General features: G+C 44.8%; 1 protein-coding gene across 1 annotated transcript in view; it reads left to right on the top strand.

Moving 5' to 3' along the window:
- The window catches only part of GFM1 (G elongation factor mitochondrial 1), a 1,399,365-nt gene that overhangs the window by 728,935 nt on the left and 642,930 nt on the right, over nucleotides 1-27,500 (top strand). The gene's annotated exons all lie outside the window — the stretch shown is intronic.

The raw sequence follows: 27,500 nt of genomic DNA, 5'->3' as shown, positions 1-27,500 counted from the left end.
AACAAAGTAGTCCCCAAATAACTCACAAAAGCAAACAAATTTGTGGACCTGAATGCTTCCTTCCAGCCTTTTTACTTTTGTTCCTTATTTTCCTGTTTAAAGGCTAGAAAGCAGAAATCCACAACTGTGAAATATAGTGCACTACTCTTGTTTGCCAAACATTCAGCTGCTCTTACTGTAACTGTGTTCTATCTACTGTATTACCTTATTTTGCTGATGTCCTTCAAGGATGCATCTGCAGTCATAACATATGGGTTGTCCTGCCTCAGGCAGTCCTTCGGTCGGCCGGATTCCAAAGTCTGGGTCTGGCCTCGGCTGATGTCGCACTCTCCCCGACGTCAGAGCTCCTGGGGTATAAAGGCATCAGCCAACGCCATTTTCCTCAGTCTTTCTTGCCGCGCGGTGCCCGAAGCAGAAGCTGTTCGCAAGTGCCGGTCGGTCAGATCCAGAGATTTCAGCTACCGAAGACTTCGAAAAAAAGCTAAGTACCCTGTTGGGGACTCTTTCTTGCCTCAGCCAATGTCAGACAAAGTAAATAATTGTTTAACTTGTGGGAAACAAATACCTCATAAGGATTTCCATTCTTACTGCCTTCCTTGCTTAGGCCCAGACCACGATGTATCAGCTTGTTTAGCCTGTTCCTCCTTCAACCGACGGACTCCTAGACGTCGGTCGGAGTTTGCAGAGGAATTTTTTGGTACCACTTTTGCTTATAAAATGCCGTCGGAGACTCCGACTACGCACATGGTCAAAAAACGCAAGGAAAAGGACCGACACTCGCGACCAGCGGTTTCGGCTGAAACCACGGCTAGGCCTACCGTGAGTGTCTCGGTTTCGGCTGAAACCGAGTCCACAGCTATTCCTATTACCGAAACCATACTTCCGACCACCGAGGCCAGAGAGGCCCCGGCTGAGTCGGCATCAGAACTACCTACCGAAGCTTGTGGTCAGGAATTGTCCGAAACCATACCTTTGGACATTTCTACCCCTGCACGTGGGACAGCTAGGCCCCCAGCTTCAATGTCTATTAAGGCCTTCTCCAGGGCTAAAGCTGCTAAACTTTCAAAAGCTTTGCCTGCTAAATCTGCATCCCAGAGGCCTGCTTCTAGTTCACAGATTCTCAGTCTTGCTGAGGATCTTATATCCTTAATTAGGGGTTCCCAGCCCCACCCAGACAGGGCCTCCCAACCTCCTTCAGACAAAAGGCCCAGGACTGAACCCTCTGAACCTCACTCCTCTGAATACTCCACGGATGGATCTGATTTGTCAGACCACCAGGAAGGGGCCTACTCGCCTTATGAGGACTCAGATGCAGAAGAATCTATCCCTTCAGCCTCTCCCCCTGAAGAATTTTCCTTTGGGGAGACTTTACACTCCATGAGAGAGCACTTTCAATGGCAGGGCCAGGATTTCTCTGATTCTAGAAAAAGATTAAGGACCTTTTTGCATTTGCCCCAGCATAGGCCCTTAGCTATACCCCCTGTTTTAACTGTAATTGATGATGTGTACAATGATGTCAGTACTGCACCTGATTCTCTTCCTCGGGCCCCCGCCAAACCTGACAGATATTACAGGGTCCCGGATTCTCATTTCCACCTGTATAAAGCCCATGCTGCAGACCCAGAAACTATTTCTCAGGGCCCTAAAGGGGTGGCAGCTGCTACTGCCAAAAATCCCCTACCCTCTGAAAGAGAGTCTAGAGCATTGGAGAGATGGGGAAAAAAGGTTTATACATCTGCTACTCTTTCTGCCAGGGCATTAAACTGTCAATTCCATATGCTACAGTACCAAGAATTTTTGTTAGATCAGCTGAATAAAAAACTTTCTTCTCCTGAACCTTTAGACCCTAAATCCCTTCAGGATTTGGTACACAACTCACAACAGGTCAGTAATCATTTCTTAAAATGTGGCTATGATGCACTGGAGGCTTCATTTAGATCAGCTATGACTGGGGCAGTAATTTGTAGGCATGCATGGCTGAAGGAGCAATCTTTGCCAGACCATGTCAAGGCTAAACTCCTCGATGCTCCAATGGAGAAACAAAATTTATTTGGCTCCCCTGCACAGGAGATTCTAAAGAAAGTTGAAGAAAAAGCAAAATCTGTGCAGACAGTAAAAGATTTCCTGCAAGTCCAACCTCCGAGGTTCAGCAGAAACTGGCCTACAAAGAATTGGTCCTTTCCAGACACCTCCAGAGCACAGAGGGGCAGGAACAGGCACCCTAGAGGCAGAGGTCAATCAAAGGGTTCCTACAGGGGCCGTCAGTGGCAGCCTGCCAACCAGAGGAGTAGTGCAACAGCTACAACTACAACCACTACCTCAGGACAGACCCAATGACTTGACTCTGATTCCGCCTACCAGGGATCAACTGGAAGCACCCTTGGGCGGAAAGCTGGCTTTATTCTCGAAAAACTGGCATTGCATTACAACAGATACATGGACATTGCAAACAATAGACAAAGGATACAGGTTTCACTTCCACACCTTGCCAAAAAGAAGCGGAATGCCAAACCTTCCACCAAACCAGAAGGCAGAGGCTTTAAGACAAATCAGCAATTTACTTCAGATGAAAGCTATAGAAATGGTACCATCTACAGAACAAGGCCAAGGATTTTACTCCAGATTATTCCTCGTACCGAGAAAAGAAAACCAATGGAGGCCTATTCTCGACCTGTCCGCACTGAACACATATCTCATTGTGCCAAAATTCAAAATGCTGACCCTACAGCAACTTCTTCCCATGTTGGGCAAGGAGTCTTGGCTGGTGACTCTAGATCTCAAGGAGGCATACCTGCACGTCCCTATCCGACCAGATTGCAGAAGACACCTAAGATTTCTTGCAGGATCAGAGCATTATCAATTCTCAGCATTGCCCTTTGGCTTATCTACTGCGCCCAGAGTATTCACGAAATGCCTGGCATCAGTAATTGCACATTGCAGACTTCAGGGAATTCAAATTTATCCATACCTGGACGACTGCCTAATACAAGCGGACAACAAGAAAAAATTGTTAAAGGACTTGGCCTATACCATACACCTGCTACAGGCCTTGGGATACACAGTCAACATCCAAAAGTCAAGACTAGTACCATCCCAAAGGATAACCTTTTTGGGTGCGGATCTGGACACAATCACTCAGATGGCTTTTCTCACAGAAGAAAAACAAAAACAACTTCCAGATTACTTCATGTTTTTGACAAGACAAACTCAGCTTACTGCAAGGAAAGTCCTGCAGGCCCTGGGTTACATAGCATCCTGCATAATCTTGATTTCACATGCCAGGTTGCACATGAGAAAATTACAATGGTACCTAAGGAATGTATGGTCTCAACACAGTCACAGTCTAGAAACCATGATACCAATCATTCAGTGCCTTCAAAAGGAATTCCTGTGGTGGGCTCAGGCCTGCCAGTCCAACAGAGGGTTGCCTTTCAACTAACCAAAAACAAGGCAGACCATCACCACGGACGCCTCAGACCGAGGATGGGGAGCACACATGGAGGACAAACGTATCCAAGGCCTGTGGCCTCAAGGGCAGCTAAGCATGCACATAAACCTAAAGGAAATGCTGGCAGTAAGGCATGCAATCGAGGCATTCAAACTCTTCCTCCAACAAGGACATCTATTAATAAGGACAGACAACACCACGGTCATGTGGTACATGAACAAACAGGGAGGAACACATTCCTACCTTCTATGCCGGATGGCTATGAATCTGTGGAATCTATGCTTGAATCTCAATATCCAGCTGCAGGCCAAATTCGTACCAGGGAAAGAAAATTCACTAGCAGACAGCTTAAGCAGAACTACCACGGATGCACACGAATGGATGCTGCATCCAGACATCTTCAAACTCGTAACAAAAAAATGGGGAATGCCAGAGATAGATCTGTTCACCTCCCCACTCAACCACCAACTGAAGAAATTTTGCTCAAGGATATACCACCCACAAGCCTGGAAGGTGGACTCTCTCTCTTTCAGCTGGAATGCCCTAACAGTATATGCCTTTCCACCTCTCCCATTGATGTACAAGGTTCTACTGAAGATCAGGGAAGAACAGCCAAAGGTGATACTAATAGCTCCGGACTGGCCAAGACAACATTGGTACCCGCTACTGAGAAGCATGTCTCAGACAAATTCATGGCCTCTTCCCCTATGGCCTCTTCTTCTAACGCAGAACAATTTCAAGACCCTGCATCCCAACTTGAAAACATTGAAGCTAACTGCCTGGAAAATTCCTTAAAAACCAACCAAACTGTTTTATCTCAGAGGGTGAAGGTCATTATCCTGGAGGCTCGCAGACCTTCCACAAGAAAGACATACTCAGCTAAATGGAACAGATTTCTCACTTGGAGCACATCAAGGGGCACGGATGTCACAGTGGCAAACCTAGCACACATCCTAGAATACTTAGCAAAATTATTCCACAATGGCCTGTCTTACTCCTCCATTAAGATTCATGCTTCAGCAATTTCAGCAGAATACAATATGGATCCACCTATCTTCTCACATCCTCTGCTCAGACAATTTTTGAGGGGGATCAAAAATGTAAAACCCCCAAGAAAACCCCCCCTACCTGCATGGGATCTCAATTTTGTGCTGGAAAAATTGACACTACCTCCCTTTGAACCAGCAGCATCAGCAGACCTACAGTTTTTATCTTGGAAAACTGCATTCCTTCTGGCAATCACTTCAGCAAGAAGAGTATCCGAGTTACTGGCATTAATGGCAGTGCAGCCTTTTCTTATTTTTCACCAGGATAGAGTGTCACTGAGAACCAATCCTACTTTCATGCCAAAGGTGGTATCCAGGGTATCCTTGAACCAAGCTATACATTTGCCTACGTTCTTCCTTAACCCACAGAACAAAGGGGAAAAACTTTTGCACTCCTTGGATATACACAGACAACTACGCTACTATCTGGACAGAACTAAAACCAACAGAAAAACTGATCAGCTTTTTGTAGCATATGCAACTAGGGTGCAAGGAAGAGCAATTTCCAAACAGACAATTTCAAAATGGATACGAAATTGCATTCGCTTTTGCTACTCCTTTCATGGAAAGACAGTTCCTGAAAATATCAGGCCTCATTCCACAAGGGCCACAGCCACCACTACAGCTTTCCTACGGGGGGTGGCTACCAAGGACATTTTAGAAGCTGCTACTTGGAGCTCCGTGCATACATTTGCCAAGCATTACAATCTACCTTTATACTCCAGATCCCGAGCAGGGTTTGCAACTGCAGTACTGCAGGGGATCTTAACTACACCATCCTTCTCTTAGTTCCTCCTCCCCAAGATTGGCTATGGTATTCTACCCATATGTTATGACTGCAGATGCATCCTTGAAGGACATAGTACAGTTTTGTACCTACCATAAATGTAGATGTCCGATAGGTATGCATCTGCAGTCAGGATTACCCACCCACCTTCCCCTCTGTGGTATTCCTAGGGTGCTTACCCCTCTTTCAGCTAGCTGGGGGAATCTATTATGGTGTATTTGTTTGTTTATATATGTATATAATTTGATAATGTTTGGAACTTTTCAGCATTTATACAAATTCAGCCTTCCTAGAGGGCACCTGGCATCTTGGGCAAGAAAAACTGAGGAAAATGGCGTCGGCTGATGCCTTTATACCCCAGGAGCTCTGACGTCGGGGAAAGTGCGACATCAGCCGAGGCCAGACCCAGACTTTGGAATCCGGCCGACCGAAGGGCTGCCTGAGGCAGGACAACCCATATGTTATGACTGCAGATGCATACCTATCGGACATCTACATTTATGGTAGGTATAAAACTGTACTTTCTATGTGCTCTTAAGTGTTCAGGTGATCTTATTCTGCATTTATTACTGCTTGTTAGTGGTTTGATTAAATTTGTCTGCTGTTCTAGGCATCTTGGTTTTGGTTTTGGCACTCGTGCTTCAGACCGGTTATTTTACATTTAGGGTTTTTGTGGTCTACACTCTTGTGGAAAAACTCTTATCATATCCTGCTCTCCATAAGTCCACAAAGTATTCAGAACACTATGTCTGGTCAATTCCCATCAGTTTCTCCTGCCAGTCTGGTCGACATGGGCATACTGAGACAGTGTAGCAACTGTCTCATGTTCACGGACAGTCCTCTTCTCTTAGCAAATAATTCTTCTACTTGCGAGCGATGCATCTACATCAGTAAGCTGGAATCCATGCTGTCTTGTGCCACAGTCAGTACTCTTGACAGAGCAGATTGCCTCCACAAGCACCACACCACCCATGTCACAGAGCCAAGCACCACACACACACACACCTATGCAGGCGTCCTCAATAAAAACGTACCTAAACAACAGAGGCCCCCAAAACATACAAACATTTCATATATACCAGCAATCACATCATACACAGTAGACAACACACCAGTGTGTCACAAACACAGCCCATAAGGCATAACTATAAACCAAACATACTAGTCATTGATGACTCACTAGAGAGACACACTGATGGCCCCCTCACCAGGCTCAACAAGGAGAAGATCACGGTCAGCTGTCTGTCAGGTGCCAGAATCTGCCACATCGCGCAAGCACTTAAGTCTCTCCACAACAGGTACAAGTATGACTCTGTTATTGTCCATATTGATGTGAATTACTCCCTGGGCTATATGAAGAGAGACATGACTGAGCTCTCAGAATATGTGTCCCAGGCAGGTGTATGACCCCAGCCCTAAGCAGCATCGTACCTTCATCAAGAATGATACCATAATGCCAACAAAAAATAACTGACTTCAACAATTGGCTTAGTTTCTGGTGTCTTTCCAATGGAATCCAATACATGTCTGCCTGGGATGACATGGTCATCAGGTCTTAATGCTTTGCCAGAGGTCGTCTCCACCTGTCACCCCTGGGGTTCCGGATCTTGGCCAAGGCTCTTGCCCCCCGCCATTGTGCCTTTTTTAGGCTATGTCCCAAAGACAAGTCTTCCAACATAAAAGATCTGTCAAAAAGCAAATTGAAGTCATGCTGCTTAATGCTAGGAGCCTTAACCTGAAAATGCACTCACTGGAGGCTGTCTTCACACTGGAAGATGCCAATGTCTGTGCAGTCATAGAAACTTGGTTCAGGGCTGCGTAGAGCACCCCTGCCTTGCCAGGCTATACCTCATTCCACACTTTCTGACCCCAAAATGAGGTCAGAAAGATTAAGAGTGGTAGAGTCTCTATCTTCATTAAGGACAGGCACACCTCCAGACTGGTTTGCCAGCATGACACACTGGAATTACTCCAGGTGCAACTGACAGTTGACAAGACACCTATCCAAGTTATAGACAGCTATAGACTATCCTCCATGACTCAGGACACCCACTCTTCCTACCTGGACCTACTTGACTCCATCAAGGTACCCCCCTAACACTCTGATCCTTGGTGACTTCAACTACCCCACCATAGACTGGGTGAACTATTCCTGCACTAATGCACTCATCCAACAGTTCCTTGACTTCATAAATTCTAATGCACTAGACCAGCTTCTCTCATCCCCCACAAGGGGAGATAACATTCTGGACTTGTTCTCAGCAACATGGCTGACCACTGCATCACTCCCAGAGTATGTTCTTCCCTGGTGAGATTAGATCATCGGTCTGTCTCATTCAAAGTTCCTTTTGCACTCAACCCCTTCCCAGCCATAACCAGGCTATAAAACTTCTCAAAAGCTGACTATAACCTCCTAAGGGAGAGTATCAGTAGCTTCACTACACCGCTCCCCTCAGAGGATTCAGGCAACTATCCTAAACAGTACGCCAGTGCAGTATGTAATCACCTGTACCACTCCATGGACTCAGCCATACCCAACAGAACTAAAACCTGTTCCTTAAGGAAACAGAAACCTGTCTGGTGGACATCCTCTATCAACAGGCTTTACAACAAAAGGAAGAAACTGTTGTCCAAGGATAAAAAGGAACAAATTCCAAATTGGGAAAACTCCCTCCTCAGCCTCAACAAGCAATTTAGTTCACTAGTAAAAAGCTCCAAAGCCAGTTATGTGTTGAAACTAGTCTCTGAAACAAAGGGAAACCACAAGTCCTTCTTCAGTTACATCAGGAACCTCTATGACAAAGCCCAGGTTTGTTCCGAATTAGTACTTAATGGTACCATTTACACTGATCCTGTTGCCTTAGCCAACCTGCTAGCTGATAAGTTCAGTGCAAACTTGACCCCCTACCCCCCAAAGGTCCATTCGACATCCCTGATACTTGTTTCACACCTCACATCTCTGTAAATCAAGTGTAAAAAGGCCCTATTCAAAGGAAAGAATACAGCGTCCATGGTACCTATCCCAGGCTGTATTCTGCACCATCTCCAGCAAGAACTAGCTTCACCATTGTGCTCCCACAGCCTAATTACAGACTTAATTCCAGCAGAGTGGAGAACTGGAAACTATCAGCTGATTAGCATAACAAGTCTGATCTGTAAAGCCATGGAGCATTTTATTATGGATCTCATAAGCAAGAACGTAGGCAGACTCTAAGCATTTGACCCCACCCAGCTGGGATTCATCAGGGACAGATCTTGCTTATTTAACCTGGTTGACTTCTTTGAGACTGTCACCAAGGCCCTGGATGAGGGAAAGTTGGTACACACAGCTTACCTTAACTTGGTCAAGGCCTTTGACACAATCTGCCACTCAGACATCATCAAAAAGCTAACACAACTTGGCGTAAATCCCTGTCTTCAAAAGATGTAATAATAAACCACGCTGCTCTGAGCAGCGTGGTTTATTATTACATCTTTTGCCAAGGTTACTTCTCCATCTGTTTTGGCGTATTTTTTGGCATCCGCCACCCAGGATACTATTGTGGCATCTTCTCCTGTTTCTGTGTGTTGTTTTGCCATTTACACCGTGTTTCCAGTAAATCCCTGTCTTGTCAGGTGGGTGGCCAACTGGCTCACCAATAGGATCCACAAGGTCAAAATTAGCACCACCTCCTCCGACAGCAGACCTGTCACTAGTGGTGTCCCCATGGATCTGTCCTGGAAACCCTACTGTTTGGTATCTACCTCTCAGAGGTCCAGGTAAAGACAGAGGGCCTGTGGCTGACCAAGTTTGCGGATGACTGTAAGTTGGGTGCTGTCATTGACTCCCTAAATGATGATAACATACTGCAAGAGGGTCTCACAGCAACAAATAACTGGTGTCATAGTTATGGCCTTAAATTAAACCCAAAAAATGTATTATCATACCATTCGGCAAAAACACAGCCCTACTAATTACCACATCAACGGCAACCCCATAAGCACACAGCCTATGGTGAGAGACCTGGATACTCAGGTTGACAACAATCTCACATTTGAACATCATATGGCGGCAGTGGTCAGCAAAGCCTTTTACTTGGTTCATCTCCTAAGTAAAGGGATTGCATCCATAAAAAAAGGAAGTTATTACCTCTCTGTACTCCTCCCTCATTAGGCCTCTAATTGAGTATAGTGCCCTGTTTGGTATGTACCTCTCCAAACACCTGCACCAACTGGAAAGGCCACAGAATTACCTCATAAAGAGAATCCATGGCCTCCAACATCTGTCCTATTTGGACAGGCTCAAATCACTATCACTTTACTCGGTATCATACAGATTACTCAGAGGTCAATGTCTCGCCTACAAGGCAATGTCAGACCCTGCCCTACTAGAGATGCTCCATGTCCGTAAGTGTAAGTAACTCCTCGTGTATTACCCACTCGACAGGCCTAAATCTAATATGCCATGTCAACAAAACTTGCTTGAGAAACAGGTTTTATCTCCCAGAGGCTGCCCTGTTTCTGGAATAGACTTCCCATACATGTCAAACAGAGCACCTCGCTGACCCTCTTCAAGCGCAACCTTGATGAGAAACCACAAATTTGTCCTTGGGGTTTCACATTTGATCCTCATTGACAGGGGCGACAGATGCTGACTGAGGTTTCTTTTTGCGGGATAAACTCTTGGCTAGGCTTGTAAGGGGCCCAGGACCATTAGCCTAGTAACCTCCTATGATTACTGAATGTGGCTGAGTATAGACAAATAGTACTATACCTATCTAGTTGATCTATCAAGCAATCCTTATTAACTTAACCTCTCTATCTCCCCAGTAAACCAAGCACATTGTAAGTCTGACTACTGCTGCTGCAAAAGTTGTCATATCCCACTACCTAAAACTTTTCACAGCTGAATTTCACCCACAGTTGTAAAAGTTCACAAGGAACAGTACATTGAGTTAAACCTAATGTAAGGCAATTTCCAGGACTCAAACTAGTAACTTAATTTAAGTCATGCCTTAGTGTGTTCTGTTTTGTAGTGTTGAATCTGCTGGAAGGATATCCCACCCTCATTTACTCACTCACGCTCACAGACCTTTTACTACTGAAGATAAAGCTAAATTAACACTTTAATATATTTTACTCTTAGTGTAATATATCCTTGGAAAGACTTTGAAAAGCCCATAACATTAAATGTTGTGACTCAAGTCAATTATTTAGAATTCAGAGGCCTTTTCTTTGTATCCATGTACATTCTACCTCACTGATTGTTTTTGGTGGTAAACCATCTGGTGGGGTCTTCCCACTCTGTTCACTTCACTCCCCTGCCTTGTCCTGCCCCCATATCCCACACACCCCAGCACCTCTGCTCATATATCAAGCAAGCCACTTCCTCTCATTCCTGTTATCTAGTTATATACATCTGTACTTTGTCCACACCCACATTTAATTCACACTTTACCCAATTTTATTTAACCAAACATATCTGCTTTCCTTTACATCCATTAACTTTAATTCTTATCCCCCTACTATAATTCTTTGCATCTTACTGTACGTCAGCATCACAATACAATCACCACCTCAAACTATCTTACATTAAATCCAGGTTTACAACCTATGTTAAGTTGTCAATCTCGCCTTCATTCTTGCTGGATGGGTTCGGAGCCGATCCTCGGCTCGGCCTGCTTTAGCTTTTCGAGAACTCCTTTTACCAGCTCGAGGCAACCCTATATCCCATGATGCAAGGCGGAACTACCTCAGATCTCGTTTGCCGCTTAGCGAAAGAGGTCTCCTTTGCCAGCTGAGGTAAGTTTTTCTTGGTTAATAAGAGAAATAAGTTAGTTAGGGGTTTAATTTCCCTTCAGTGTCAGGTTAGCCTGTATTTAGTACAGCCCTATTCCTTCCTTTTAAATAAGTTTTAGTCAGGGGCCTTAATATAGTTTTATTCCCTTCCTTGTTGTCTGAAGCCCTGGATTCCCCATGTGTTTCCTTCCTGTGTGTGTCTGTGGGGATTAAGGATGTGTAGTGTGGGGACTGGAAAGTTATCCTGTTAGGATGTCTAAGAATCAGAAAATGTTCCTGTCAGAGGTGGTAGTGCGTGGTGTGTCTGTGACGGATCTGGTCCAATATATCCTGTTGTTGTGCGGGCCTTTGCTCTATACTGTGACTAGTGCTGTCAGAAAATGCACCTTTCAGAGGCTGAAGTCCTGTGTGAAAGGGACTGCCCTCCTGCCCTGAAAGGATGTTGTGACCTGCAGGTTCTCCCGGCTAAGCGCTGGGCACCAAGAGAAACAAACCCACCAGGCTAGTTACAGCCACCAAAGCCTCCTTACTTGGCTCCCCCGTCCGGGCCCTGGTAAGGGCGCTAAGCCACCGGCTTCTTCTGCAAAGTAGTTTGTGCTTGGCGGCCATACGTCCCCCCTGACATCGTGCTGCCCGGCTCGCCTCTCTGGCCAGAGGCATCAACGCTCCGCCGCCCGTCACCGGCTCCATCCATCTGGCAAGGGACCGGCCCGGCCACCGCCCGGCCATCATGCATCAGGCGGAGCCCGATACTAAGTATCCCAGATTCGGCTGGCTTCCTCCCGGCTCGGGCCCAGAGGAAGCATCAGGTCTTGCTCGAAGATCTTCCACTCAAGCCGACCCACGATTTGGAGAGGCTCCTCGGCTCATCTCGATCTTCAGGATCTTCCACCATGTCTGGCTCCAACGTGGACAAGTGCTGGACCCGGCTTCAGCCCAATTCTTCCATTCCCTCCAATGCTCCACCGCTTGCCCTTTCGGACCCGGCCACCTCCCTGTTCGCGAGATGGCGACTCGCTCCACACGGGATCATCGGGATCTCGATCTCCTCCTTGAGACTTTCCGGCGAGGGACCCGGTACGTCGACCATCCATCCTCTCCGGAGCTCTCGAGTGGGGGGACCCTTCCGACGTCGGCTCCTCTTCCGGGCCCCTTGGGCAGTAGCTTCGGCGCGACTCCGAGCTCCGAACTCCCTCTCTCCTTGGAGCCGCCCATTCGGAGCTTCTGAGGCGGTCTGCCTCCTCTCTCTCTCTCCTCTTTGAGTGATGAGGAGTGTCCTGGCCCAGTGCCCTGTCTCGCAGCCCAGGAGGAGCCTCTCAGATGAGGAGCCTGGAGGCCTTGTGCCTGCCCCTTCCTCATCCCTCCAGCTCCTCCTCGCCCCAGTGCCCTGATGCACCAGCCCTCCCCCGAGAGGTTTGAGGTGTCCTGCAGGTCCTGGGGCACGAGCCACTGGAGCGTCTCCTTCTCGGTTGTCAGACTCCCTGAGATACTACATCCTGATACAAACTCTAATGAGGCCCAGGGGTTCCCAGCCCCAGGGTTGATACCCCCCTAGGAATTTCCCTCCGAGCGGAACTCCTCCTGACAGAATTGGCCTTCCCCCCACCCCCCAGCTCCTGGTGAAGTGCCACCTGGACTCTGATGGATCTAGTGGCCCACCTCCGGGAGACCTGAGGCTTCCCACCCTCCCAGGTCCCCTATCGGGCTCGCGTGGGCTCAGACCCCTCGGAACCGTGGCCCAGGAGACCATCCGGCTCCCGATTCCCATGAGTGGGTTCCCTATCAAGGTTCTTCTGTGGATGCCACCTTGTCCATGCATGTTCTAAGAAGAGGTCTGGCGGAGCTGGACAGTGCCTGGAAGCGGCTCTAATAAGGATTCTAGGACCCAGGCTTCAGTATGAAAGCGGATTCCTGTCAAGGATTCTAGGACCTGATGTTCGCTGGGAACTGCTTCAATGTCACTTCACCCCTTCAGCTGCTCTCGCTCAATTACAACCCAACTCCTAGTCAAGGATCCTTCATTCTGCTGGGCATGTAGAAATAGGGCCTCAGCCAGCTATCTGGGCCCAGGATAAGACTCCACCTCACCGGGCTATATCTTATGGAGCTTTATGGAAGCAATGCTCAACAGCACAGGAGCCGATTCAGCGAGCCCAGGAAAGATTTTGCTGTATGGTGCGGACGGCTTTGAAAAGAAGGCCACCAACACCTTGGCGACCCACTTGCTTAGTTTCTTTCAGCTGGACCCCTTTGAGAGTCTGTGGTGTTCGCGGTGAAACTCTAAGCCTGGATGCTGATGTGAAATCCGTTTTCTAGACCATACACCAAGTCCAGGAAGGCAGAAGGTTCCATAGTAAAAGGGTCAGAAGGGGGGAGATGTGGTAGGTTTACCAAGGAGGTCCTCTGCCGTTGGCCCAGTTTTTTTCCCCCCTAGAGGCCATCCTCATAAATCCCGAGGACCCCCTAGGCTTCGGGGCCTCTTGGAGGCATCCAGGGGTCAGTTGCCCCTCTGTCCACCCTTGTCAGCAGTGGAAAAGAGCTGTACCCAGGGTCCTGGCAATCCAGATCACAAGATGTAGGGGTTTCCTGCTTATATCCCCTTCCCATCCACAAGAGAAGGTTGACATTTCCGGCGGGATCCCCTTTGCACAGGAAATCCGGGGAAAGGTTGCTCCATCACAGAAGTTTTAGAACAAGTGGGAAAAGTCGGATGTTAAACAGGAAACGAACAAGTAGGATCGGATTCTACTCCCAACAGTGCCGGGTCCCCAATTGGCGGGTTGGCCAAGACCCAATTTTCAACTACAAGTCAAAAAGAAGTCTGAAAAAAGGCCAGGTTCGGATGAACACGAGAGCCCAAAAGTCAAGATTCGGATGCATTTGCAACTAAAAGTGTAGACCTTCAGGATCAATACTATCTGGCAAGATTCAGAAAGCCCAGGAAAGTTCTCAGCTTTTCGGCTGGGAGCCAGTCATTACCAATTCAGAGCACTGCCCTTTGGCCTCCTTGCAGCCCCAGACGTGTCACCTCATGCATGGCTTCAGTGCCCCCAGGAGGTCTCCACCGCTGGGATTCCAAGTGTTTCCTTATTTGGACGAGCTGGCTCTTTCTCCCTTTCATCAGGATCAGCTGCCTCCTCCCGATTACACCTTACATCACCGCAGACCTGAGGAATTTGGTGAATTCGAAAATCCTCTCTCTGCTGCTGCTTGAAAATCTATCCTGCCTGTATGAAGCAGAGTTCAATACTTTCAAAATGTTAGCAAGTTAAATAAGTCAAAAATGTTAGGACAAAAAACATTTGTTCAGCTTCTGTTACATCGCAACATTTAAGCACAGTGAAAATGCAACAGATTCTAAGAGCTAATGCAACATCAGGACAGCCAGAAAATGGTTTTCAGCTTCTGTTTCTTATGCCTGCAGCCTATGTTGCAGTCAGTGTATGTTGATCGATCCCGCCATGAGTATCTTTCTCTTGCAGTCTTCGCACTTAGATCTCATCATGGTGGGTATGCAGTGATCTCATTCTTCTTGTGCGACAGATGCTACCCCTTCCTCCCTCCCGACTCATCTGCGGACCCGGGGCAGCTCATGGCATTGGTGTCAGGAGCAGGATGGTCGGCAGGATATCATGCCCATAGGAATACCACCTGGTTGCTGTGGTCACCACGGATGGACTGCACAGTAATAACGTTGCAAACCAGCAAGGACTTTCTTCCCAAAGCCCACCCGGAGTACTTCTTGAGGACCGACTGTCCGTGACAGGACCACAACAACAGACGACCGCGGGTCTCCTATCCCAACTCCCTCGGCTCTCAGAATTTGGCATCACTTATGCTCTCTTCTCAGCCCTTCGATGGATAGCAAATATCTCCCTGCAGGTCCAACCTATTGGATAACAGGCCAAGCACTTCTGTTCCTGACTTCTCCTGCGGTGGTCGGATCAGATTCAATCAGTCTGTAGTTTACCTCATTCATCGAAAAGTGGGGCACCCTTGTTTTTCGCTACCCCTCAAAACAGCAGCATCTTTTTCTATTCACTCTACACAGCACACACCCCAACCCGACCCAGGCCTCCCTAACCCAGAGTTGGCCCCAGCTCTCTATTCGACTTTCTCCTCGGGACTTTCCTTTCCACAAGTCATTTCTCAAAGCCACTGATTTTGAAAGTAAATCAGAGCTCATTCCTCATTGATTGCTCCGAATCATTTGGTATCCCTCTACATGAATCACCTTCTGGGTGCTTCCCTGGCATCCCAGCCCTGCATCCTAGACCCGATTCACCAGTCGGTCAGCACCGAGCCAGCATTCTCTATTCCAGCTCCATACATTTTCTCTTGGTCCTTCCTAGCCCTTCCCCCATCCTCTTCTGACTCAGTCAGAGACATTCTAGTTTCTTTCAGTCTATTAGATCTGTCTATGCTTTCTTTAAAGTCGCCCACTAGGCGTTTTCTAATGGGGCGCGCGAAATATTTATTATCACATCAATATTCCTCCCTTCACTGTTTTTATTTTGGATGTTTTGGATTTTTTTCAGGTTCATTCATACAGGTTCTACAGTCAAAGCACAAATGGCTCCAAATTCATGTTGGCTTGTTGGCTTGCAGGGATCATGTGTCATGTAACATACATCATCATTTTTTTTTTGAGTCTTTTTTTCTCTCCTTTTTAGCCTGTGAAACATCTCCCAATCCTCCGGATGAATGGTGAATTTAATTCTCCATTCTACCTCCTTCCTTTGCCTCTCCTTCTTGCTCTTTGTTCCTTCCAAGTTTGAAGAGCTTTGTTTTGGCTGTTACTTCTGCAAGCAAGCAAGAAGAGTTTGATTCCCAGGCTCTGTGATTATTTAAGCCTTTATGTTTGGTTTATAAAGATAGGGTTTCGCACCAGACAAAACCTTCCTTTCTTCCCAAGGTGTATCTCAAGCAATATTAACCAATCTATTGATCTACCAGTTTTCTTTTCCTACTATTTCTGACAGAGCTGAACAGAAGCTGCATTTTTGGATGTTCATCGTCAGCTCAGATACTACTCTACAGGGACTAAACAACTTAGAAAATCAGACCAATTGTTTGTCTCCTATGCAGGAAGCAGGTTGGGTCTTCCAGTATCTAAAAGTGACCTTATCTAGATGGTTGACTTCCACCATTTCCTATGTGTACTCTAAGGGGCAAACAACTATCTTCTAAGCCAAAGCTCATTAGACCAGGAGTCTATCACTTCTGTAGCCTTTCAGGATAGACTTCCCATTGACACTATTTGTGCAGCAGCTACTTGGGCCACGCCTCATACTTTTGTGTCTCATTACAAGTTGGATTTGGCCTCCAGAGATAGGGCCAGTTTTGGTTCCACTGTTCTCAAGAGTCTGTTCCATTGAGCCACCGGGAGGTGCTAGGACGGTCCCATCCAGCAAGAGAATGGCGAGATTGACAACTTAACATTTAGAAGTTATGTACCTACTACCATAGTTGTCATGTCTTGTCTTCATCTTCTTAAGGCCCCACCCTCCTTCCCCTGGCCTGGACAGATCTTGGAGAGTTCCTATTAGATTGCTTCCTCTGGAGCATTGTTATGAGGACTTCTTTTAGGAACCATGGTTCCTTATTATATTAGGATAAGTTTTTAGCAGGGTTAGTTAGCTGCCAAACGAGATCTGAGGTAGTTCCGCCTTGCATCATGGGATATAGGGTTGCCTTCGAGCTGGGCTGGTAAAGGAGTTCTCGAGCTAAAGCTAGTCCGCCGAGCCGAGGATCGGCTCCTAACCCATCCAGCAAGAAGAAGGCGAGATGAAGACAACTAACATGGAACGTTATGGTAGGTACATAACTTCTAATTTCTTCTGTTTTATGCACATGAAACTAGTATTGCACCATAAGTTTACTACTGACCAATCACATCTCCCCCACCCCTCCTTGTCACAAACCACAAGGCAAAACACCTAACCAAAGTGTCAAAGCCTACCTTGAAGTCAAAACATTTCCGATCAACTCAGCACAGCTCCTCGTGGTGTCCTGCAGAGTGATTCAAGCAGCAGAGAGCAAAAGAGTGACTTTCTCCTGATATAAGTACAATTTTTGTGGCTTTTCTACTGTTTATTGTCTAGCGACTGCATTTTTGCCTGTTTTCTACTGCATTTTAAGTGATTTTTCTGTGTCTTAACTGTTTAATTGTTTTTGCACTTTAAAGTTTATAATTGTTGCAAATTGTATCTGTAGGCTACACACTCAAGTGTGCTAGCCGATTCATAGCATTTAAAGCATTTATTGACTGTTTTTTCTTCTCTATCTGAAAAAAAAAAAATATCTCTTGTTTTCCCGCCTTGCTGAAACAGAATAGTCCAGTATCAGAGTTTGCTGATCCCTGGGCTTTGTCTTGGTTCCTGAAACTGTTCCATATCCATATTTGGCAAAGGGAAGCTTCTTTGCTTACCAGTGGGAAGCACTGAGCAGCCTATTCGTCCAATTCGGAGTGGTACAAGCCAGAAACTAGTAGTCCATTGGCCATTTTGGGTCAATTCCTAGCTCTTTTCAACCCCCTGCTATAAAGTACACTAAAGCGCACCTTTTTAGCTTGATATCAACTCAGCACAGCTCCTCGTGGTGTCCTGCAGAGTGATTCAAGCAGCAGAGAGCAAAAGAGTGACTTTTTCCTGATATAAGTACAATTTTTGTGGCTTTTCTACTGTTTATTGTCTAGCGACTGCATTTTCGCCTGTTTTCTACTGCATTTTAAGTGATTTTTATGCGTCTTAACTGTTTAATTGTTTTTGCACTTTAAAGTTTCTAATTGTTGCAAATTGTATCTGTAGGCTACACACTCAAGTGTGCTAGCCGATTCATAGCATTTATTGACTGTTTTTTCTTCTCTGTCCGAAAAAAAAAATATCTCTTGTTTTCCCACCTTGCTGAACTAGAATAGTCCAGTATCAGAGTTTGCTGATCCCTGGGCTTTGTCTTGGTTCCTGAAACTGTTCCATATCCATATTTGGCAAAGGGAAGCTTCTTTGCTTACCAGTGGGAGTGGGAAGCACTGAGCAGCCTATTCGTCCAATTCGGTGTGGTACAAGCCAGAAACTAGTAGTCCATTGGCCATTTTGGGTCAATTCCTAGCTCTTTTCAACCCCCTGCTATAAAGCATGCTAAAGCGCGCGTTAGCGCGATTTAGCGTGGAGTTGCCACAGGAGCACACAAGAGCAGCGGCGGTTAATCAAGGTTAAACTATTCGGGCTACCTAAAGTCCACTCTTCAAATTTTCCCTTAAAACAGCCTTCCTTGAACTGTACTACTGATCAAACCAGCGTATCCTATAACTAAAAAGTTCAGCTCTACTTGATTCCTAAGTAGACTATTCTCTATCTGTAAAGCCTAGCACTTGCTCCTAAAGTACTTTTTTACCTTGATATAGCACTTTTATTATACATAGTACCCCACCAGCCTAAAACCCCTTTCTCGATCACCCACATCCCCCGGAGTCTTTTTTTAAGTTTTTGTCTATTCCTTCTAGCATGTCGAGGGATCAGTTGCTAGTGTCCTCTCCTGCTCAGCTAGTGAACCTGGGAATATTGAGGCAATGTTACAATTGCCTCATGTACACAGGCAACCCTCTCCTTCTCCCACAAAACACAAATACATGCGAGAGATGCAACTATTCAGCCAAACTGGAGGCTGAGCTCTCTCAACATAGGACTGGCAAGACCAGACAGGAGGAGAAGGTAACCACACACACCACATACCCAGTCTCACATAGTACTATCACAACTTCAAATCATACACATAAACACACAAAGACATACTCGGAGGCTCTGATCAAAAATCTACCAAAACAGCAGAGGCCACCAAAGCAGACACCCAAACAACTGCCACCTCAGGACATAACACATGAAACACATAGACCACATAGTCAGTGTGCCAAACAGTCACAGCCCTTAAGGCCAAACACAATGCCAGACACACTCGTCATTGGTGACTCCATAGTCAGACACACTGACGTCCCGCTCACCAGATTGAGTAAGGAGAAGGTCACAGTAAGCTGCCTGTCGGGCGCTAGAATCCGCCACATAACGCAAGCACTCAGGTCTCTCAACAGCAGGTACAAGTACAACTCAGTCATTGTCCACGCTGGTGTAAACGACCTGAGACGTACCTTCTTGGACTACATGAAAAGAGACATTGCGGAGCTCTCTGATTATGTAGCCCCGGCAGGTATGACCCTGACCTTGAGCAGTATCCTACCTTCACCAAGAATGATGCCACAATACAGAGATAAGATGATCAGCTTTAATAATTGGCTTAAACTCTGGTGTCATTCAAAGGGGATCCAATGTCTGTCTGCCTGGGATGACATGCTGGACAAGCCATGCTGCTTCGCAAGGGATGGCTTGCACCTGTCACCCCTGGGCTTCCGGATATTGGCAAAGGCTCTTGCCACCCCCATAGTGCCTTTTTTAGGCAAGGCTCAAATTCTAAACCTACCACCCTAGAACACAAAAAAGGAAAAAAACTAAGGGTAATGCTGCTCAATGCCAGAAGTCTCAACCTCAAGATGCACACATTCGAGGCCCTTCTCAGCATGGAGAACATCGATGTCTGTGCTGTGACTGAAACCTGGTTCAAGGCTCCTGAGAGCACCCCAGCACTATCAGGTTTTACCTCATATAATGCGTTCCGGCCCCAAAATCCGGACACCACCAAGAAAGGAGGGGGGGTGTCCATATTCATCAAGGACACCCACACCTCAAGGTTGGTGGCAACGCACAATGCATCGGAGACCATCCAGGTGCAATTAACCATAGGCAAGACTGCTGTGCAATTTGTAGCATGTTACAGGCCACCCTCTCAAACTCAGGAACCTCACATAGCTTTCCTGAAAACACTGGAGGGGATAAATGTATCCCCAAACACCATCATATTAGGTGACTTCAACTACCCTAATATAGACTGGGATCACTACTCAAGCTCCAACACTCTAGCCCAAAGGTTCCTAGAGTTCATAAACTCAAATGCCATGGAACAACTAGTTACCATCCCCACAAGAGGTGAAAACATACTTGATCTCATCATCACGAACATGGGGTCACAATGCTCAACACCGGAAGTATACCCCTCACTGGTGAGATCAGATCATAAACTAATCTCACTGGAGGTCCTCATCCCGCCCCCACCTGAGATAAAAAAGACCACAGTGAAGAACTTCTCAAAAGCCGACTTCACACTTCTAAAGACTAGTGTGGTCTCTTTTAAGGCCCCCGAGCCGGCAGAAAACATTACTCAAACCGCTGAATCACTTACAAATGCCTTCTACCAGCACCTACAGGACGGCATGGATCAGGCAATCTCAAACAAAACAAAGACTCTTTGTACCAAAGGCAAGCGTCCAGTCTGGTGGACCCCAGCCATAAACAAGCTCTACAACAAAAGGAGGAAGCTACTACAAGATAGAGCAAAATCCTTAAAAGGTAAGACACCTTTGATCATTATAAGTAAAAAAACTAAGAGCTCTCATAAAATCATCCAAGGCAAATTTTGAGAGAAAAATCGCTAAGGACTCAAAAGATAATCATAAGGCCTTCTTTAGCTATGTTAGAAACCTGGGAGGAAACTCCCAGATATGCTCAGAATTAGTTAAAAATGATGTAAAAATCACTGAACCTACAGACATTGCCAACATACTGGCTGACAGGTTCAGTGCAAACTTCTCCCCCCCAAAAGGAGAGATATCTATACCAGAGGATTGTAGCCCCCAAACATCTCTAACGCTCAGGTGAGAACTGCTCTCCAAGGCGAAAAACACAGCATCCATGGGACCAGATGGTGTCCCCGGCTGTGTGATCCATGAACTCAATGAGGAATTAAACCCGCAGTTAGGGCAGCTGTTTAATCTTAGCCTCACCTCAGGATACGTACCCAAGGAGTGGCGCACGGCAACTGTGGTCCCACTTCACAAAGGCGGTGCCTCCACCGACCCTGGAAATTACCGTCCCATCAGCTTGACAAGCCTGATCTGCAAAGCTATGGAGAGGATCATAATGGAACTCATAAATAAAGACATAGGGGACATGCAGACTTTGGATCCAACCCAGTTTGCCTTTGTCAAAGGCAGATCATGCCTTTTAAACTTGGTTGACTTCTTCAAAACAGTCACCAAGGCCATTGATGAGGGAAAGGCAGTCCACACAGCCTACCTTGACCTGGCAAAGGCTTTCGACACAATACCCCACTCAGGTATCATTGAAAAACTCATCAGCTTAAATGTAAACCCATACGTCACAAGATGGGTTGCAAACTGGCTAAGTGACAGAACTCACAGGGTCAGAGTTGCTAGCGCCATGTCAGACTCAAAGCCTGTCACAAATGGTGTCCAACAGGGCTCAGTCCTGGGCCCACTCTTGTTCGGCATCTACTTTTCAGAAGTACAAGCAAACACAGGAGGGTTATGGCTGACAAAATTTGCAGATGACTGCAAACTGGGCGCCATATTCGAGAATACATCTGACACAGTTATCCTTCAGAAGGGTCTCATAGACATGGATAACTGGTGACAGAGCCATGACCTAAAGTTAAACGCCAAGAAATGCATAGTCATACCCCTCGGGAAAAACAAGGTTACCCCTAGCTACCATATAGGTGGCAATCCACTGAGCACAGAAGAGGTTATCAGGGATCTGGGGACCCAGGTTGACAGTAACCTTTCGTTTGACACTCACGTTGCCAAAGTAGTTAGGAAGACCTTCTACATTGCCCACCTGATCGTGAAGGGATTCACATCTAGATCAAGGGAGGTCATCGTCCCCCTGTACTCATCACTCATCAGACCAATGATTGAGTACAATGCCCCATTCGGAATGTATCTGACCCGACACCTGCAGCAGCTGGAAAGGCCCCAAAAGTTCCTCACCAAAAGGATAAAGGGCCTCAAAAATATGTCTTATGCTGCCCGACTGAAGGAACTCCAGCTCTATTCAGTCGCTTACCGTTTGGTCAGAGGTGACCTGTGCCTGACATACAAGGCCATGTCCAACCCAGAATTGATGAACATGCTTCACCTCAAAAAATCTAGATCCCTGAAAACTACAAGGGCGGGAGACTTAAACCTGGACACGGTTATTAATAGGACGTGTTGGAGGGACAGATTCATCACCCAGAGACTCCCTATGCTGTGGAACAAAATCCCGGTACATGTGAGGCAGAGCACCTCGCTGGCCTTGTTCAAGAGAAATCTTGACCAATGGATGGGAGATCGCAAATATACCCCAGGGATTACCTCAGTGTCACTGCTTGACAGAGGCACAGCAAAATAATGGGCATAGTTTCCTTCAAACTAAAGGGGTGGCGAAAGCCACAAAACTCTGGGCTAAGCTTATAAATGCCCTTGGGCAGATAGCCTAGTATGAACCTATGAACCTTAAGTTGCTCACATATCACTAGATAGCATACATATCTGTTTCCACTTGATATTACATTTTAACACATAAATACCACTTTTACTATTTTTAAACCCACTGTCACAGTTGACATGCTCCTTCTAACCTGCCTAACTTCTTTACTTTTAATTCTCAGTCTTGGTACAACTGTATCCTCACATACCGCCACACACTAATACACCTCAACAATCTCCTCCAACCATCTCCCCAATGAATAACTCAGCTTCTCACATGTCACCTGCCAGCTTTTCCCCTATACCCTCCCATATTATTCAAGCCACAAATTGGCCTCCTCACCTCCTATGAATCCACACGTGACACCAGTGCCATCACCTATTAATAAAAAACACTTCCCATCGTACTCAATCCTCATTACCCGTCTACTCAAATGTGGAGACATACATCCTACCTCAGTCCCCACCTTCTAATCCTAACCACAAGAGTAACTATATGTAATAAAATAGCCCCACTGCATGCCTAGATTGATCAAAATAAACCTGACTTACTAGCCCTTGCTGAAACATGGCTACACCCCAATGTAAAAGACTCTGAAATAATACCTCCAAACTTTGCAATAACCATAAGAGATAGATCTAAAAAAAGGGGTGGGAGAGCCCTTCTATATCCCTCTACATCACACCTTACACCAGTAATATACCCATCTTTTCTAATGCTAAGGTACTAATCTCCTTTTTGAACCTCAACACATCAAAAAGAATTTGCATAATAGTATTATATATCTCACCAGGTCATACTATATCAGTGCTGGAAAATATTTTATTATGGACATCCCAAACAATAAACCTTGAAACAGTAGTCTTAGGAGCCGTAAATATAGGTTGGCAAAACCTAACTTTCAACTACCCCACAAATAGTATAAATCTGTATGTTTTTTCTTAGCTTATCAATATTCCAACAAGATACAGCAAAGATCTTCCCTGCCAATCCACCCTAGACTGGATCCTAGTAACCCACCTCACCAATTACTTCTCTTCTGGTACACTGTCTAGCTCCCTGAGAGATGATCTGCCAACTTATTCCCCTACAACAAACTGCAAGCAACTAAGAGTACACACTGTAAACTCAGTTAGGAATTCAACTAATTTTTGTCAGCATAAATTCAACAATCTCCTACATGAAATAGACTGGACACCCCTTAAATGACTACCCCTTAATGATGCTGTACTGTACTTTAATAATACCTTCCTTTACATACTTAATTCCCTAGCTCCCATTCGTATAAAAAGAATCAAAAACAACTCAGCACCATGGCTCTCTAAGGAATGTCAACATCTGATGAAGCAAAGGGACCTAGTCTGGACAACCTGGAAGCTAAACAGAAATGAACAAAATCATGTCCATTTCAAAACACTATGTAACAAAGTGACAAAACTAATCAACAGAGATAAGAAGTCATACTGTTCCCAGGTTCAACTTCAGCATAAAATCAATCCCCTCAAAAAAATTGGCACTCCATATCTTCTTCACTTAACCCGGGATCAAACAGAGAGCACACCCCATCACCTGATACCCCTCCACAACAAATAGCTGAAAACTTTAACAAGCACTTCATAAAATCAATGTCAGACCTACTAACTAATACCGGACCTCCTCAACCTACAGCCTATTCAGACACCAATCCTATACCATCAACTGTTTCTAACCCTGTCATTAATAACCCCCCTACTCAACAAAATATCATACAAACCCTATTCTCATTTCAGCCCTTTACACACTGACACCTTTAAGAAACTGCTACAAAAACTAAAACCCTGCTCCACCTCAGCTGATAATCTTCCACTTACCACAATCTCACATCACCCCCATCCACAATGGAGGCAACTCTTTTGAACCATCCAACTTCTGTCCTATATCCATCTTGTCACCCATATTCAAAATTCTCAAGAGAGGTATCCATCGGCAGGTAATGCAGTACCTTTTGCAAAACAATCTTTTAACCAAAATCCAACATGGCTTCCGACCCAGCCACATCACAGCTACAGCTCTAGTACCCTTTACAGACACAGTGAACAAGGCCAGAGATGCAGGATGCTATACAGCCTCAGTATTCCTTGATATCTCCAAGGCCTTTGACACAGTTTCTCACCCCTTACTATTGAACACACAGTGTAACTTAGGCTTCTCACATAACACAGTAAAATGTTTTCAGAGCTACCTCAAAGATCGTAAACAAGCAGTGAAATGGTCCAATGAACTCTCACCCTTTCTTCACAACCCTACTGGAGTCCCTCAAGGCTCCATCTTCGGACCCCTGCTCGTCAGCATTTTCACAAACAACCTTCACACTGCCTCTCACCCTGGAACCCTTATTCAATATGTTGATGATTCCACCATAATCTGTACTGCTCAATCACTGCCAGAATTACTTCCAAAACTCAGCAGTCTTTTACTGCAGTCAAATCCTAGCTAAGAAATGCCAAACTCTTTCTTAATCCAAAGAAGACTAAACTAGTACTGTTTCAGCCCCAAAACACCTTCCATGTTACTGATCATTTCAACATCCTTGCATCTGACAACACTGTCATAGAAAACAGTGCAGGAAATCAAACTTCTAGGAGTTATCATTGATAGTAAACTTTCATTTGACCACCATATGCAGCAAAATATAAAGAAAACTCATCAAAAATGGGACTCTTTTGTATAGAAGTATACATTTCTTTACTACAGCAACCAAAACTACCCTTGGAAAAACATTTTTACTTCTCTCCCTTCTTAATAGTGCCCCTATCCTAACTAACTTACAAACTTCTGCCTTAATCAAGATGGAACAGTGCTACAACAAAGTTGCAAAATTTGCCAAAAACTGTAAATATCACACACACCACTGTAAACCACTACTAGAACTGAACTGTCTTGAACTCCTCAACCAACTTACCTTTATTAATTTATCCACCTTGCACAACCTTATTTTCAAGCCTTCTCCCTGCCCTGCACTAGCCAGTCTAGTGACATCCTGCACACCAAATCGATACCTACAATCAGAAGACAAAAATCGCTTAACTATCTCAAAATCCACAAGAAAACCAGGTCACCACTCTCTGTATTCATACTCTGTCTCTATACTATGGAATTAACTACCTCTAGCTGCCAGGTCTATGTGTGGCCTATCCCATTTCAAAGTCTCTTTAAAAAAAAAAAAATCATCATCAAAAATACATGGCTCTACTCCTGCATTAAGCTTGCCTAATACTCAGCTCTTCCTCCACACTAGCCTCATCCTCCTTTTCTGTCACATTTTACAGTAGATGCCTGTTTTTTGATTTGGGGTGGAACTTTGCAAGAGCTAAGTGATTACATGGATTATTTGAACACAACCACTAATTTCCTGAAATTTAAAATGTCAACCTCAAAAGATAAAATGGTATTCTTGGACGTAGAGTTATAGAAAAAGAATGGGAATATTGAAACTAGCATACATAAGAAAGAAGAGCATGTTAGCAGATACGTAAATAGAGGTAGCATGCATGCATCTCATACTTTTAAAGGTAAAGGCACAAATCATTAGGACAAGTATACTTAATACAGAGGATACAAAGTTTGAAGTACAAATTAAGGAGATGGTGGATGAGTTTATAAGAAATGGCTATAAATCTGAGATGGTAGAGGACATGTATAAGGAAGTTTACTAGTGGGAGATTAGTTAAGTATAACCCATTTTTTGGGAATAGAACAACCAATTTTTGGGAATAGAACAATTAAAATTAGATAAAAAAGAAGGAAAAAATAATGTAATTAGGTATGTCACCACTTTTATAATTTAAACACGGAGGAAGTGAAACGAATAATACAAAAGAACTGGACAATATAAATGGCAATGCCTGAACTGAGGGAAATAATAGGATAAAAAACTTTATTTGCATATAGAAATTCAGAAAGCTTGAAGATGAAGTTATGTTGTAAAGATTTTAAACAGATGACAACAAGAGGTCCGTCTAGTAAAACAGGTACAATCAAATGTTTTAACTATAGTCGTTGTGATTATATTTATGAAGGAGAAAATAAATTTATACATCCATTAACAAAAAAAGGGTTTCTGTTCCACTGTTATGCAAGCTGTAATATAGTTCAAGTAGTATATTTAGCCACGTGTGTGGCCTGCCCATCATTCTGTGTGGGAAAGACCACTAGGAAACTTAGGGAATGGATAGTGGAGCATAAATCTGATATCAGAAGGAACATGGGTACAAATGCATTAAGTAAACATATAATGGATAATAGCTGTAGGCATTATTTTAAATTTAGAGTGATAGATAGTGTAACCATAGGTGTTAGAGGTGGGGATTTGAACAGTTTTTTGGTAATAAGAGAATGTGAGTGGATTGTTAGGTTAAGGGCAGTCTACAAACCAGGTATAAACAGTGTGGTTAGTATAAAGCCTATTTTAATAAAAAAACAGAGAGAAGTTTTGTAGATTTATAATGTTTGAAACTAAACGTAGAATTTTAAGATTTTAAGTAGTATTTTATTACTGTTAGAAATTTAATTGGGGGGAAAAATGTGTGTGATAGGTTAGCTGGCTGAGATGTGATTTAATGGTGCTCCTATTTAAAATGTATGTATTACTTGTTTTTTTTATATGCACTGAGGAAGGATGTTTGACCGAAAGCTTTGCAGAAATAAATTTGGTTCTTGTTTTGACGTGGTTTGCTGCTTTATCGAATATATTGAAGTTTACCCAAATTATAGTATTGACCGTTTGCAGTTTACATTTTACTCCCTCACAGTCTGCAAGATCCTAAGTCTCTCCTAACTCCTTCTCTGTTTCTATACCATATCCTTAAACTACTGCTCAGGCTGTAATGCCTCTATTCTTAACTCTCTCATGCTTTCTGCATCACTAACTTTCTGGATATTATTTTCCTAACTGAAACCAACATTCTGTTTTTTTCATGTACTGTAACAGTCAGTGTCACTCATTGCTCTACCTACATACTATTGTTGTATATAGGCTATGTACACGGTGAGAGTGACTATACTTGTCTATAATGTTTTAACTCTAG

This window comes from Protopterus annectens, chromosome 4.part1 (genome assembly GCF_019279795.1).
Source record: "Protopterus annectens isolate FY-2018-M chromosome 4.part1, PAN1.0, whole genome shotgun sequence".
NCBI lineage: Eukaryota > Metazoa > Chordata > Ceratodontiformes > Protopteridae > Protopterus > Protopterus annectens.
This window is presented reverse-complemented; position numbering and strand designations above follow the sequence as displayed.